The 17,002-nt window shown below is 42.7% G+C and overlaps 1 pseudogene; it reads right to left on the bottom strand.

The window, feature by feature from the left end:
* Positions 1 to 17,002, bottom strand: part of LOC141271433 (uncharacterized) — a 117,912-nt pseudogene that overhangs the window by 38,116 nt on the left and 62,794 nt on the right.

Raw genomic sequence — 17,002 nt, forward strand, 5'->3', positions numbered from 1 at the left:
TGTGTTTTATATCCATCATGCAACATATACAGTTTGCAACAAAACTGATGCTGGATCTGGTGCCATATTCTTGTATGGATAGAGGTTCTGGTCTCGTATTCCTGTACTGATAGTGATTGTGGTGACATCGTCATGTAGTGATGGTTATGCTGGTGCTGTATGCATGTACTATTGATGGTTCTGGTGATGTATTCACATAGTGATGATAGTTCTGGTGCTGTATTCGTCACCAGAACCATCATCAGTACATGAATATGAAACAAAAATCATCATCAGTACATGAATACATCACCAGAGCCATCAACAGCACATAAAAACGGCACCAGAACCATCATTAGTAAATTAATAGGTGACTAGAACCACCATCAGTAAATTAATACATCACCAGAATCTCCATCATTACATGAATACATAACAAGAACCACTGTCAGTAAATAAATACAAGAACAGTACCATCAGTACATGAATGTCACCAGAATCACCATCAGTACATGAATAAATCACCAAGCTTAGTACAGCAATCAATTATAATGTCAAGTCAGACCCATATACATTTGTATCTAATGAACCTACAACTCTTAGTATGTCCTTAATAATAGAAGATGCTGGGAGTTTTTGTTATCAGACTGTGGACCATACAGGAGCCACAGTACTGATGACACATAGTCAGTATCAACAAGTAAATATTTACATCCAGGTACTTTATAGGTGACATCTTATCTGATTGAGTAGTTTCTTTCTTTTTGTCTCTATGTTGTCCAAGTGCAATGGTGATTTTTCAATCTAGAGCTCTTATCTGCAGACTTCCCTCTTCTCCTGTCTTCTGTTGCACATCCTAACACGGTGCCCTTAAAAATAAGAGTGTTATTAAATGCCCCCTGGATCAAAATATCTGTCCATATTATGACCTAAATAAGCCTCCTATGGTATATGGCCTCCACATTGCCTGCTCTTATGAGCTACACCCGCCGCCACACTGTTCATCTTAATGAGGTATAACCGCCCCACTGACTGACATCATCAGCTATAACCGCCCTACTGTCTGGCATTATCAGCTATAAACACCACATCGTTTGCCCCTATGAACAACGGCCTATACCATGGCTGTCCCTCCACCATGCTAACTTCTTTCCACACAGTGCCCCCATTTCAAGTTGCCCCCTCTCCATATTTATACTGTGCCCCTTTTTCACACTATGTTCTCATCTTGCCCACTCCAAACTGTACCCCCTTCTCACACTGTCCACCTACACAGTATAATATCCCCCACAGCACCCCACACAGTATGATATCCACCACAGAACCCTGAAAGAAGGAAATAGAAGTACAGACTGCAGGGACTCATTGTCAATGGAGACAAACAGCTCCTATAAGGTAACTTGTTCAGGTTAGTCATAACACTGCACACTCTGTGCCTGCTTCTAATCACTTTATTGGTACAGTGAATTCAGATCGCTTGCTCTTAATCTGATACAAAGTTCTGTACAATCTGATAATATATAATTGAGTGAATTAAGGAGAAATGTACAAGTAGTTGCAAGAAGATAGGTAGGCACACAAGCAATATTTACCACTTTTTGACCCATTTGCGGTAAAAATTTTAAAAAGCGTAAATAAAAGTTACTTTATAAATCAAGCACCTATAAGTGAACAGCCAATAACTAGTTGGGCTCTTTGACCTTTTAGTAATGAATACATTTAGTTCGCTCATCGAGCCACTTCTGGGTTGTCTCAGATACGGTTCTCCTGCAGACTGCATTTGCCTATGCAAAGGGGATGGAGTCTCATCTATGGGTATGTTTTGGTATTTGAACCGATTGGCTGAAATAATCTACTTTTTTTTTGCTTTTTTTTAGGTAATTAAATTTTTTATTTATTTGTTTTACTCACTTATATAGCGCCATTAATTCCACAGCGCTTAACAGACATTATGGGCACTGTCCCCATTGGGGCTCACAATCTAAATTCCCCATCAGTATGTCTTTGGAATGCGGGAGGAAACCGGAGATCCCAGAAGAAACCCACGCAAACACGGGGAGACCATACAAACTCCTTGCAGATGTTGTCCTTGGTGGGATTTGAAACCAGGACCCCAGCGCTGCAGTGCTAACCACTGAGCCACCGTGCTGGTACAAAATACCCTCCAGAATGCTTCTTGCATCTTCTTGATTCTGAGCAGTGGCAAAACCATGCCTTTTGTAGGAAAGCCAGGTAGGCTAGGGTTAAATCCTAGCACTACAAGTTCTGACTAGGTGCATCTGTAGAGCCATGACTAGAACCAGGCCATGTGTTCACTGGTCAGTCAGCTGGGTAAGCAAAGCAGAGTGGTTTGTATTGAAGCGAGAGAGAGAGGTCAGAATCTCTCTGAGAGGAGACTGCACAGAGCCGTGTGCAACAAACTGAAAGTATCACTGGTTGCTATGGATGATAGCTGTTGTGTGTGACCAAACTGGGACGCTGTGCACGAGTCACCAGTGAATGTGAGTCCACTGAGCCTAAGGCAGGACCTGAATGGCTGTCTGGTTAAGACATGGTTATTGCTTTGCCTTTATTGGAAAAGGACGGTTGATTTTGTTATTACGTATGTGCCGGGAAAAGGCTGTTTACATTTAAGGAGCTCTGCAAGTTTTGGCGTTCAATAAACCTCACACTTCTTTGACACAGGAATCCAGTCCCTGTGTGAACTTTACGGCCTATATGAGAATGTGAATCCCTACACTATATATTGCTATACGAGAAAATCTTTCTGGCATGCAAAACCACAGAAACAAGATAGAACCCTTCAAGAACCAAAAATTACCTAAAACATCCTGTCTTCTCATTTTTGTAAAACAGACCAAGGTCGTCAACTGTCCACAAATTCATGGACCGCACATTAAAATGGGACATTTTTTTCCCATCTCTAAAAAAGGATTTGATGTGCTTAGGATTTTTTTTGCAGATGGAGGAGCTTGTACAGATTATTGTGACTGTAATAATTATTTTACAGTTTACAGTAATTGCTGTAAATTTGAGATGGGTGGATCGATTCGTGGGACCGATGATATCATGCCAAACCGGCTAATCAAAAGTCACGCCAGGGATCCCAGAGAGTAAGAGGTTGACGAGCCTCCCGTCCAGCTGTCACTGACAGATACCTGGTCAATGGATCAGAGTCCCACAAAACGATCCGCTCATCTCTACTGAAAATGTCTTCATATTACAATTATAGGTTGTAAACGTATATCACTTAAAATCGTAATAAGTTTTTATGGTTTTCTAATGTTTCTAAAAATTGTTGGCTAACTGTGATTTTTGGACAAGTCGTCCAAAAAAAAAAAATCAAGTTTGCAAACCTGATACAGATGTTTGTTAATTAAATACATTTCTTAACCATTTAGTTCCCTGGATTGCTTTCCTTTTCTTGTGTATGACAAGACTTAACTTTGATTTAATTGCCAATAATGCACATCTGTAGTAAAAGGAAAATGGCATCTTTCCTGTGTGAGCTAATTGAGCTTAGTCCCAGTACAAATGCAGCCATGTTTAGTTTTATTTTCACTTTTTTTTCTGTAGAAATAGCTGTATAAGATCATGATTTTTTACAGAACAAGATGTCATTTTGAATGCCAACATTCACTTTACTCTACTGAAAAACAGGTAAAAAACAGTAATTCATCCTCTTTTTTTTTTTATGACAATCATTTTGCGGCAAAAATGACCAGATGCCTTTGTTCAATAAGTCTTTATAGTTATGGAGACCTAATGTGTATAGTAAAAAAATAAGTGTCATAACAAAGTTGTCCCAGGCTTCTTTTTTGGGCAAGATAAGCTGTAGTTTAATGGTTCAAATTTAAGGTGCATACTGATCTTTTTATTCCATTTTAGGGAAAAAATGAGGTGATCAAAGACAGAAACTCTGCCATTTCAAGTACTTATTTTCAAAATTCACTGCATAATATGAAAATGTGTCAGTCTCACATAGTGAAGTTAGAACGTTTATTTCTATACCAGCTTACATCAAAAAGATTTAAAGGGAGCAATAAAGGGAATACATGGCCCATGGAGCATAAATAGTAAAAACACAGAAGTACAGTACAAGCAAATATTCACATACATTATAAGAAAAATGCTACAATTGATTAATTCAGCATTATTTACCTAGGTTTTCAAAAAATGAGGGATGATTTTAACTTTTACATTTTTCACTTTTTTTTTACATTTTTAACTATTTTTTTCCCGTTAAAATAAATTTACTTGAACACGTGATTATGAGATGGTGGGTGATGGCTGTATAAGTCTGCACATGTTCTCTACAGAGCGAGCTCAGCTTCTGAGCTGGCCTCATTGAACTAGTTTGCACATCCACTGTACATAAAAGGCAGACATCAGCAAAGGATTAAGAATATATTTATTTGTGGACAAAAGATTTCCCACGTTTAGCACAAGAATATGGTTTTACCCCTGGCTCCTATATGAGTGGTTGGGAGTCAACAAAACTGGTTGTCCAAGTAAAAACAATTTATTACTCTGAATATGAAAAATTACTTTTCCCTTGTTGTGCGACTTCTCTAACGTAGTCTAACATTTATTTTAGCTCTATAACTTTTCGCACATTCTGAGCATGAATATAGCTTCTCTGATGTGTAACAAGATATGATTTTAGTTTAAAACATTTCCCACATTCTGTACAAGGAAATGGCTTCTCACCTGTGTGAGTTCTCTGATGTGCAACAAGATGTAATTTAGCATTATAACTTTTCCCACATTCAAAACATGAATATGGCTTCTCCCCTGTGTGACTTCTCTGATGTCTAATAAGATTAGATGTTTGGTTAAAACATTTCCCACATTCAGAACATATAAATGGCTTCTCCCCTGTGTGAATTCTCTGATGTGTAGTAAGATCTGATTTCTGGCCAAAACACTTCCCACATTCAGAACATGAATATGGCTTCTCCCCTGTGTGTATTCTCTGATGTTTGACAAGATGTGATTTCTGGTTGAAAGATTTCCCACATTCTGAACATAAAAATGGCTTTTCTCCTGTGTGAATTCTCTCATGAGTAGTAAGATCTGATTTTTGGTTAAAACATTTCTGACACTGAGAACATGTATATGGCTTCTCGCCTGTGTGACTTCTCTGATGTACTTCAAGATCTGAATTCTGGGTAAAACTTTTCCCACACTCTAAACATGAAAATGGTTTCAGCCATGTGTGACGTCTCTCATGTTCAATGAGATGTGATTTCTTTTTAAAACATCTCCTGCATTCAGAACATGAAAATGGTTTCTCCCCGGTGTGAGTTTTTTGATGGTAAACAAGATTTCGTTTCAGAGTATAACATTTCCCACAATCTGAACATGAATATGATTTTTTCCCCGTGTGGGCTCTTTTAAATTCAACATCCCTTCTTTCTTCAAAACTTTGAGATGGAACAGAATATATGACCTGTTGAAAATGATCATTTAATAGATCTTTCTCAGAAATGGCTGAGGTTGTAGCTGGAATCAATGCATATTCTTCATATATATCTTGTGTGATGTCGATATCTTCTTCTTTAATATCTGAAATCATTATATGTCCCTCCGAGAGTTTAATATGGTCACCTATCAAGAATAAAACGATGTTATGTTTTGACAAATTACACAAGGCATGTAAAAATATTAATTTCCTGGTTAAAGTTGTGATACATTTTAGAGAACTGTTAGTCTCTCCTGACCTCTCCCATACATGCTTTATTTAATCACAATCCATGTATTTCGAATAGGGAGAAAGGAGGAAACCGCTAGTACACACCTCTGCCATCACTCAATCTGCCATAACAACAACAAAAACAATCAAGAATGTTAAAATATATAAGACTGATCTTTCTTTTTTACCAACATCTTCTGTCCAGGGAAAGTCGGCCAGTCCAACCTAAATGATAATACTCTAATGTGTATAACATCCTTAGAACAATAGTGCTAAAAAAGTCACTATTACAGTATTCTGCAGTTCAAAATCCTGACTGTTGTCATGTGACAAGTCTCGTTAGAGAGTTGATATTGACTTTTAGGATTGCTATTTCCTATAGGTGGCACTAGAGTTCTAGACCTCTGCCTCTCTCAAGAGACAATTTGCACATTTCCCAATGGAGCATTGCTGCTTAAAAGTCTCCTCATCTTGACATGCTTAACATTTTACTCTATGCAAGGAGAAACGTTACCCCTTGGATCTCGGTAAGACGTCTCTCACCCAACCAAACCAGATTTCACACTTTGCACTGACAAGGGGCAGTACATCGAAACACAATGTCTTCAAATTGAGATTCTGGTTCTGGCTTTTATCCCAAGTCATGTGATAAGGCTTGTTAGAGAGTTGATATTGAGAACTATAGTGGATGCAGGGGTATTCCATTTAGATAAAAAGATTCCCTCATGTTCAACTTTTGAAACTTCAAATACCAGACATCTAAAAGGAAATCAAAAATGATGTAGACCTCTCCAGTGCAAATTATATAGAAGCATATATATACGACAAACCCAGCCTTGTAATAAACATTTGGATGTCATGTATTGCTCAGAATTTTGTGTTAAGGCATTTCCTAACGATTATGCTACCACAATTTTACATTAGTTTAATGATTAATGTGACTCAGCAGGTAGTTATTACTCACCTGGGAGGTTACCTATAGGAATGTCCACTTTGAATGTGGAACAATATAGTTTTACACTTCAGAGTTAGGTATAGATTAGAACAATGGTGCTTCAACTTATTGGGTTAACCCATGGGGAGACTACTTAAATGTATATGCACAATGCCACCTACCTTCATTGAACAGTTGTTACAGAGTAATACCATGTCAACTCAGTATGGAAGAAGTTACACTGACAAGACTATTTTATGAGTCGTGTTACTTTGTGCCAAATAATTAGATGTCAGGCAAGACTTATGAGTTTATCACAAAAACGCCAATATTAAAGGAGTTTTAAACTCTTTTTTTTAAGTTAACAATGGGAAGTCAAACTAAGGGTCTGTACAGACAGGCCGATTGTCGCACGATACAACCGTCGATCGGTAAACTTTTACTAATCTGTGGTCATTTGAATGCCTGTTTACATGGGCAGACCAAAGCAAACAATGCGCACTCAGCATCTATACCACATTGATCAGTGTCCTGTTTACAATAATTTTTTATACTGAATAAAAGATCGTTTCACCCAATGAACGAGCATTTTGCTTGCTCATAGGGTGATCGGCACCCTGTTTACATAGTAAGATAATCATAAAACAAGTGTTTTTTAACAATTTTGGAATTGGTGGAGGATTATATTTTTGAAAAATTATATTCCAGCAGTTTTGCTCCACTACAAGCACGTATACAGTAATCTCCATTACCTGGTGATTTGAGAGGCTGGGGAACCTCCATCATGACGTCCTTGTACTGATCTTTATGTTCTTCTAAATATTCCCACTCATCCATGGAGAAATGGACAGCGACATCTTGACACCTTAGAGGAACCTGACACATAAAATGATACAATCATCACCGCGATCCCCTCATAGCATTACTGTATAATGCCCCACCATTCCCAGCAGTGTCACCTCTCCAGTCAGCATCTCAATCATCTTGTAGGTGAGTTCTAGGATCTTCGGGTCATCTATGTCCTCATGCATCAGGGGGTGAGGTAGAGGCCCCGTGATTGGGTTCAGGGGTGTTCCCCATCCCTCAGACATAGGAGCTTGACAGCGCTCACTAGAGGTCTTCACTACTGTATAATCCTGGTCATGGAGAGACACATTAATAAGTCTCACTACAGATAGTTCCAGAGTCCTTACCTCTCCAGTTCTGTCCATCTGTTATTCCAATAGGTAATAATGATGCAATGTGACGTCATCAGAATCTCTCACCTCTCCAGTAAGCCGGAAGAGGATCTCTAGGGTGAGATCTAACATTCTCTCAACCATTTCATCCCTGTCCCTATACATCCTTGATGGGTTTATCAGAATTCTCTTATATTGAAGATCTCCAGAGAGAATACGATATTGTAGGGACCTGAATGGGGAGAAGATTAGCCGATGTAACATCATAATGAATTGCATGTGAATATCCTTGCTTAAATGGCATGGTTAAGCCTGCTTATTTCACTCATTACATTACAAAAGATGTAATCTGGGGTAATATCCGCCGCAGACATAGATTTGTAATGAGATGGAGGTTCCTGTACAATTTCTTTACAATTAGATGATTCTAGATGGTTTTTGGAGGCCCATTGGGATGATTTTATGAGAGATAAACTAGTTTGCTTGGATAATATTAATTTGTTTTGGACAATGGCTAAAATGGAAGCTAAAGGGCACATAATTTTATGCGTTATTAGACAAAAGAAAACATTCTTTTCTACTAGATATCTCCACCTTTCATACCACAACAAAGCCTAGAGCAGGGGTCTCAAACACACGTCCCGCATGTGGCCCCTCCGGCTGCTTCTTGCGGCCTGCAGGCACAGACCCCGTAACGATCATGGCTCTCTCCAGCCACCGCCGCCGACATCAGCGCTGTAGTGCAGGGTATTGCCGCGCAGAGATCGGCTCTCTGCACAGCAAAACCAGTGTCAGCCGCCGGCCTATCAGAGGCCAGCAGCTGACATCTGCGTCCCAGCGCAGCGACGTATGACGTCACTGCCATGCGCAGATGGCAGCTGCTGGCCTCTGATAGGCCGGTGGCTGACACTGGTATGGCTGTGCAGAGAGCCGGTCTCTGCGCGGCAATACACTAAACTACAGCGCTGATGTCGGCGACTGCGGGAGAGAGCCGCGATCGTTACGGGGTCTGTGCCTGCGGGCCACAGGTGCATAAAGGATGCCGAGGGAACGGAGGATAGGTGAGAATCTTTTATTTTTTTCTCTGTCAGGTGAAATACAGAACAGGGGGGCACTGTGCGCAGTATGGGGGGACGGGGACCCTGACCGCAGTATGGGGGGACGGGGACCCTGACCGCAGTATGGGGGGAACTTGGATGGGGGACATGTCTGCAAGATAAGGACCAGGATGGGGGACCATGTCTGTAATATGGGGGACCTGGATGGGAGACTGTGGTGAGGCCAGGGACTGGAAATTCATATTCCCAGTTATGAAGGTCTCAGCAGGAATGCTAGTCTGTCTGACTTCAAAGGACCCCAGGAGAGAATTGAATACAGGTCAGCTAGGATATATACCTTTGCAGTGCAAACGCCTATTCCTGACAAGAGTATGGGGGAGCTAATTGAATCGTGGCAATGAGGAATAGCTAATTGAATTACCTCTGAAGTCAGGGGAAAGCTCCTGTGTTAGATCAATTACCATGCGCACCTTACAATGAGGATATTGCTGGGAAATGGATTATGAAATGTCTGATAGAAGGGAAGAGGAGATTACATGTAAATCGCCTATTTGCTGCCCTGCCCAAGTTACGTATAAATGTGTCCCTCTGTGAGAGAGGAGGGGTCTTCTGTTGAGGGTCACATGTCGCTACAGATGGGCAGAAGGACACTAGGAACCGCCCTGGACCCATGACAGCACCCTTCCTGCCGTGTCCAGAGACCTTTGATGAAAGTTTGGTATATTCACTTTTGTTCCTTTTAATTTTTCTGTATCGTATTACTGCTTCTTTACTGTATTTGTCTGACTACTGTATATATATATCTTGTAACCGCTTGTATATATTGTACCTAGCATCGCTCTTTTGAGTAAATAAATATATAAAATTTATAAGCTCGCTTCACATTATCCTAAACCCGGAACTCCCGGAAGTTGTGAGGAAGGATCAGGGGCACGTGGCTCCGATCGGTTTGTGACAGAGACCATGTCTGCAATATGGGGCACCATGTCTGCAATATGGGGGACCTGGATGGGGGACCATGTCGGCAATATGGGGGACCTGGATGGGAGACCATGTCGGCAATATGGGAACCATGTCTGCAATATGGGGGACCTAGATGGGAGACCATGTCTGCAATATGGGGACCATGTCTGCAATATGGGGGACCTGGATGGGAGACCATGTCTGCAATATGGGGACCATGTCTGCAATATGGGGGACCTGGATGGGGGACCATGTCTGCAATATGGGGGGACCATGTCTGCAATATGGGGGGACCATGTCTGCAATATGGGGGGACCATGTCTGTAATATGGAGGACCTGGATGGGAGACCATGTCTGCAATATGGGGACCATGTCTGCAATATGGGGGACCATGTCTGCAATATGGGGGACCATGTTTATAATATGGGAGACCATGTCTGCAATATGGGGAACCTGGATGGTAGACCATGTCTGCAATATGGGGAACCTGGATGGGAGACCATGTCTGCAATATGGGGAACCTGGATGGGAGACCATGTCTGCAATATGGGAAACCTGGATGGGAGACCATGTCTGCAATATGGGGAACCTGGATGGGAGACCATGTCTGCAATATGGGGAACCTGGATGGGAGACCATGTCTGCAATATGGGGAACCTGGATGGGAGACCATGTCTGCAATATAGGGGACCTGGATGGGAGACCATGTCTGCAATATAGGGGACCTGGATAGGAGACCATGTTTGCAATATGGGAGACCTGGAGGGAAGACCATGTCTGCAGTATGGGGGACCTGGAGGGGAGACCATGTCTGCAAGATGAGGACCAGTTCAAAAGGTGTATAGAAAATAAAATGGTATCACTAAAAATGTCACTGTCATACAAATAATGAGGCCCCCCCCAAATTAAATGTTTTTCCGTGTGCGGCCCATATGCCAAGCTGAGTTTGAGACCCCTGGCCTAGAGAGTCTTTAAAACTTGAGGAACCCCAGTAGCAAAAGAATACTATCTGCAAACTAAGAAAGCACTTAATTCTGTTCTTCATGAGCAAGCTGCCATCCAGTTATCATATCAAAAGAATAAGTATTTCCATTGGGATAATAGGCCGGGTAGGTTACTAGCTTCTCTTAGATTCCATGTAAAAATGTCAGCTATTTCCTCCACATTGTATTGCGTGTGATTGCAGATAGGTCAGGGTGTTCAATCTTGTTTTGCAGATCTTTCATGGCAGTGTCTCTAGCCTGTCAGTGATTTTAACGAGATAGTGGAGGTCAGAACTATGCCTGATTGTGCTAATGAAGACTGCTTCTTTATGTTGCTCAAGCCAGGTAAGGACCTCTTGATTTTTGGGTCTTGTAGACCAACTTCTATTCTTAATGTTAACTAAAATTACGGTGGCCTTATTCCAATCTATTCTCACTAATACTATGATGTCCTCTCAGATTGGGTTTGTCCATAAATGCTCTATCACACAGAGTATCAGATCTTTGATTTGGTGAATTTTACAGATATCTCATTAAGAAATTTAAAGATCAAATGATTGCCAGTCTTGATGCAGATTAGGCTTTTGATATTCTCTTGGGCCATATCTAATCAAAAGTCTTAAATTATTCTTTTAAAAAAACTATTATAAAATTCATACGTACGGCATTAAATATTCTAATTTAATTTGAACTATATGGATAAATGGCATGCATTCTAAATCATTCTTACGCTCACGCCCGGACTGACTGGCGTAAGCGTGGTTAGTGATCCCACTGGACCATGAACCGAGGAGTGCCTGGAGGGGCGTGACTAAGTATCAACTCGGTCCGACCAAGGTCACACGGCGGCTCAGTCGACTCCGTGAACCAGGGAGGAACAGAGTAGCGGGACCAGGTGCTACTCCACGTCAGAACCCGGTCACAGCTGTTGACCCACACCGGGGAATGCAGGAACAGGCAGGTTAGGCTGGCATACGGGCAGGTGGATACTGGCAGGCACGGCTGGTATGCAGACAGGTGGGTACTGGCAGGCACGGCTGGCATGCAGACAGGTAGGTACTGGCAGGTAGGAACGCAGCCAGGATAGCGACCAGTACAGACTGGGATACAGGAACAGAGCCGCAGGTGCGGTAGACAAGCAGAGTAGAGCAAAACCCGCAGATGCGGTAGACAAGCAGAGCACAGCAAAACCCGCAGATGCGGTAGACAAGCAGAGCAGAGCAAAACCCACAGATGCGGTAGACTAGCAGAGCAGAGCAAAATCCGCAGGTGCGGTAGACAAGCAGCGCAGAGCGAAACCGCAGGTGCGGTGGACAAGCAGCGCAGAGCGAAACCGCAGGTGCGGTGGACAAGCAGAGCGAAACCGCAGGTGCGGTGGGCAAGCAGAGCAGAGCGAAACCGCAGGTGCGGTGAACAAGCAGAGCAGAGCGAAACTGCAGGTGCGGTGGACAAGCAGAGCAGAGTGAAACTGCAGATGCGGTGAACAAGCAGAGCAGAAGGTGCAGACAGACAGGACAGGGCTCTGTTCACATGGAACAGACTGGAAAATACAGGAAGATGGTTAGAACACAGGAAGTAGATATGGAGGCAGGGAAACAGGACAAGCAGAACCAGATACACACAAGGTACTTACAATGAAGTAGCGAGTGGACACAAAACTCACAAACATAAGTACAGAGACAACGAGTTGGAGTTAGGTGCAGGTTCAGACACTGCAGAAAAAGGGAAGGTTCGGACACAGAGACAAACAGGTAACGGGCTAGGATACAGTTCAGACAGGAACTGCTACTGCAATGAGATACAAAAACGAACCTGGGAATACAGCCCCCAGAGTGGCAGAAACAGACTAGAAGTCACAGGTAACAGGCCTGGGAATACAGCCCCCAGAGTAGCGGAAACAGACTAGAAGTCAGAGATAACAGGTCTGGGAATGCAGCCCCCAGAGGGGCGGAAACAGACTAAAAGTCAGAGATAACAGGACAGGACCTGGCAATACAGTTGCAAAGACAAACTGAGTGAAGGTGTTGCTCAGGCACCTTCTACTGGGTGGAGGGGGTTTAAATATCCAGTGACTCACAGCAATAGGCTGGAGACGCATTAGGGGTGCGCCCACTATAAGAATCAGGAAGTAACCGGGCCGCCGCCCTAAGCAGTCAGTCAAGAGAAAAGCACACAGCATGAACTGGAGCAAGATTTGCAGGCTGGACTGACAGGCAAGATTGCGGTCTTGCATAGTGGGAGGTGGAGCACTATGCAAGCATGCCGCCACGGATGTTACACAGACTTGTAGTTTAAGAAAGGACAATCCATTTAAATCAGTGTAGACATTGTAAAACTAAGCAAGTTTGCAATTGATTAGCTTTTTCTATGTTACACCATTCTCTTGCTAAGAGTTTATGACATTTATTGCTTCCTGCTCGTTGCCTAAAAGACCAGACGCCACTCCTATATTGGAGCGGTTGCTGAACATGCGCAGTGGCAACATTTCATTAAGCACTGAGCCAAGCAGAGATCTCAAGCTCTCAGGAGTGCACATTCTGGAGCAGTTTTAAAGGTCTGCTTACCAACCCTGAGCTGCTTTCCCTCTCCTTCACCTTTCCCCCCCAGCTGCAAAGGGAAAGAAGAGTTTTCAGTACAGCAGCCAGACAGCATTAACACCCTATTAACCTGCAGGCTAAAGGGACTCTGTCAGCACAGGATGACTGTTCAAATCAAGTATCAATGTTATACTGCACATTTGATTCTAGGTATTACACAGTTTCTTTTTATACACTTTTATTGGTGTGCTTTCTTTGCTGACCGTCCCCTAGAATCTACGTAGGGATATTGCTGTCATTCGATATTCTTATGGTTTGATATTAGCGTTGTCAATATTAATATTTCTTGATGATGTTATTGTCCAGTGTCCTTGTCATTCAATATTGATATTGTTCACTATAATGGTGTTTCTTATACAAACATTTAATGCACCTTCGCACCTGCTTGTTTTCCATCTATCTCCGCCATCCCTTCTTCTTTGATTGACAGCTCTGGCTTCATAGAGCCAAAGAATAGCGTAGATAGATGAAAAACATGCAGGTGGGAAGGTGTATTTTAATGTTTGGCCACGTCAAGATGCACCGAGAAGCTGGACTTGGTTTGAACAGTCATTCTGTGCTGACAGGTCCCTTTAACTCTATATCTGCAGATATGCTCCATTTGAGGACACGAGACATTCCCTTCAAGTTGTACAAAGGCCCATCTAGACAAAGCCAAAAATTGAGAATGAGCGTTCGTTAAAAAGCTTGTTCATCCATTAACAGCTTGTGGAAGGCGAGGACTACATGTGTCACGTGACAGCAATTTGCTCAAAAAACATTTGTGCATCTTACTGCAGCTTATTTTTGAGAAGTAAATACAACAGCCAAGTTGCTGATCAGTCGACCGTTGCCCGTAATTTGTATTGAAGTCTATGGCATGTGTGTGGCCTGCGACTTAGAACTTGTAAACATGTCAGGTGCTACCAATAACTATGATAATCAATATGCACAGAATGGTGTCAGAGATCTTTGTGGGCGCATGTAACACTTGTTAGCCTATCCAAACAGGCGATTAACCACCCCATAAAGGAAATCTGCCAGTAACATCAACCATCTCCTAATCGCAATTATGTGCATCCAGCAGGTCTTTAAAATGTAAATCCATCCACACCTTTATATCTTCTATCCATTATCCATTACTGCATTCCTGAGTAATTACCATGTAAGTGAAATAAAAATGAAGCATTAATTGCTCAGGGCGTGACAGAGGTCACTGGAGGTCCTGCTGTCCTGCTCCGCACTAGTAATGAGTGAGCACTAAAATGCATAAGTACTCAAATAGAGCAGGTCGGACGCTCGGACGAGCTCGATCCGAGTAACAAGTATAATGGAAGTCAGTGGGACACCCAAGAATTTTTCCGACAGACCCTAACAGGCTGGGGGAGCAGGAAAATCACTGAAATGGATGGAAAAAGCACTCAAATGGAATATGAAGAGCATGGGGAAGACGCCTGGACGCATCTGACTCCCAGGTCACTGATGGGAACCATAGGCGGATTATAATGAGGGCAATCTGGGCTACCGCCCGGGCCCGATGCTCCGGGGGGCCCATGAATTGCCTCCATTATAATTCGCAATCCCATGTGTTATTTAAGTTACCGCTGCCAGCCCGCGGCCGCAGGCGCCTTGAGTTATGCTGAGCCCGCCTTGCCGCATGATGTCAGGCAGAGCGGACCCAGCATACACAGCGCGGGCGGTTGGGGGCGTCTATTTAACAGTTAGGTGCCCACTCACGTCACGATGCAGCCATTCCTAGGCGGCTGCATGTAGTCACCATCACGCGCAGATGCTGGGCCCGCCCTGCCTCATGACGTCAGGCAGAGTGGGAATGGCCCCGGGTACTGTCTGAAGCACAGCGTCGGGGCTACGGGAGCGTGGTAAGTATGTGTTGTTTATTTTTTTAATTATATATATCCAGCTATGGGGGCTCATACTGTATATATCCAGCTATGGGGGGCTCATACTGTATATATCCAGCTATGGGGGGCTCATACTGTATATATCCAGCTATGGGGGGCTCATACTGTATATATCCAGCTATGGGGGGGCTCATACTGTTTATATCCAGCTATGGGGGCTCACACTGTATATAACCAGCTATGGGGGGCTCATACTGTATATAACCAGCTATGGGGGGCTCATACTGTATATAACCAGCTAGGGGGTTCATACTGTATACAACCAGCTATGGGGGGCTCACACTGTATGTAACCAGCTATGAGGGCTCACACTGTATATAACCAGCTATGGGGGGCTCACACTGTATATAACCAGCTATGGGGGCTCACACTGTATATAACCAGCTATGGGGGGCTCACACTGTATGTAACCAGCTATGGGGGCTCATACTGTATATAACCAGCTATGGGGGCTCACACTGTATGTAACCAGCTATGGGGGCTTCATACTGTATATAGGGGGATGTCAGCATACTTAAATCTGCTCTATATTAAGTCATACAATTAATGTAAACAAATAATTATAATGAATGTTAATATTAATATTGAGCAGAATTAATTTCAGCCTATTGGTTCGGCCTCCACAACAGTCACGGTCTCTCATGTGGCCCCTTAGGAAAATTGATCTCTCACCCCTGCTCTATTTTGTATAACGCTATGTTATGTATAATGCTGTACACAAGGGAAAAATTTGCGCTATCTTCTTTTTTTCCCATCTACAGATATGCACCAAACCACTTGTGTGTTGCTCACATGACCGATCACATGATTTAACAAAGGGGATCATGTGACACGTCACGTGACCCATCAGGTACGCGGGGGTGGGGGGCCCGCCTTCTAAACTGCCCGGGGCCCTGGCTACTCTTAATCCACCCCTGATGGGAAAGATGTTATTACACCACTTTTACAGAGTGATAATAAAACATACAAAACCGAAGATAAAATGGATTTTACAGGAAAAAATGTTAGTTAACATTCTTTCATGTATAATGACTTCTATGTGACACAAAATTAAAAAAGAGAAAAAAAAAAACCTGCCTAATCCACCCCTCGGCTATGTTCACATGTAATGTTTTTGCACTTTCTCATTGCTTTCAATGGTGAAAATGACATAGTAGAGGGGAAATAAAACTACACCCACTGGTAGTCACCAGTAATTTTAACATTTTACTACCTTATCTGGGCATGTGGTGTGTGTGACATGGTCAGACACATCCTGTTTAATTTATGAAGGAGGCACTCTGAATCTCACAAAGCCTATGCGGACAATGCAAAAACTGTCAAAAATAAGTAGGAAGAGGGACTCTGATACATCCTGTATTAAATATAAAGCAGGGCCTCATACATATTCTGTTAAAATTGTTAGGTAGTGGGACTCCTAGACTCATAAAGGCTATGCACTAAGTGCAAGGGCTACCAAAAATTAGAAGAAAGACGACCCTGTTGATATGGTGGAAGAGGAGGAGGACAAGAAAAAGAAGAAACAATGAACCATATACCCTTTTTTGGTTGGGAAGCTGTGCATAGGAATACACCAGAAAAACAAACATTTGAATTGGCTGTATATTCCGTTGCTGTCTTCTGTTGGGGTTCATAAGTTTGGGCCAATACAGGCCATGTTCATTTTGATAAGAGTCAGTCTGTCAGCATTTTCAGTTGACAGGCGGATGTACC

The sequence above is a fragment of the Phyllobates terribilis genome, unplaced genomic scaffold (assembly GCF_046119375.1).
Source record: "Phyllobates terribilis strain yellow unplaced genomic scaffold, ASM4611937v1 Scaffold_5__5_contigs__length_657084704, whole genome shotgun sequence".
Classification (NCBI taxonomy): domain Eukaryota; kingdom Metazoa; phylum Chordata; class Amphibia; order Anura; family Dendrobatidae; genus Phyllobates; species Phyllobates terribilis.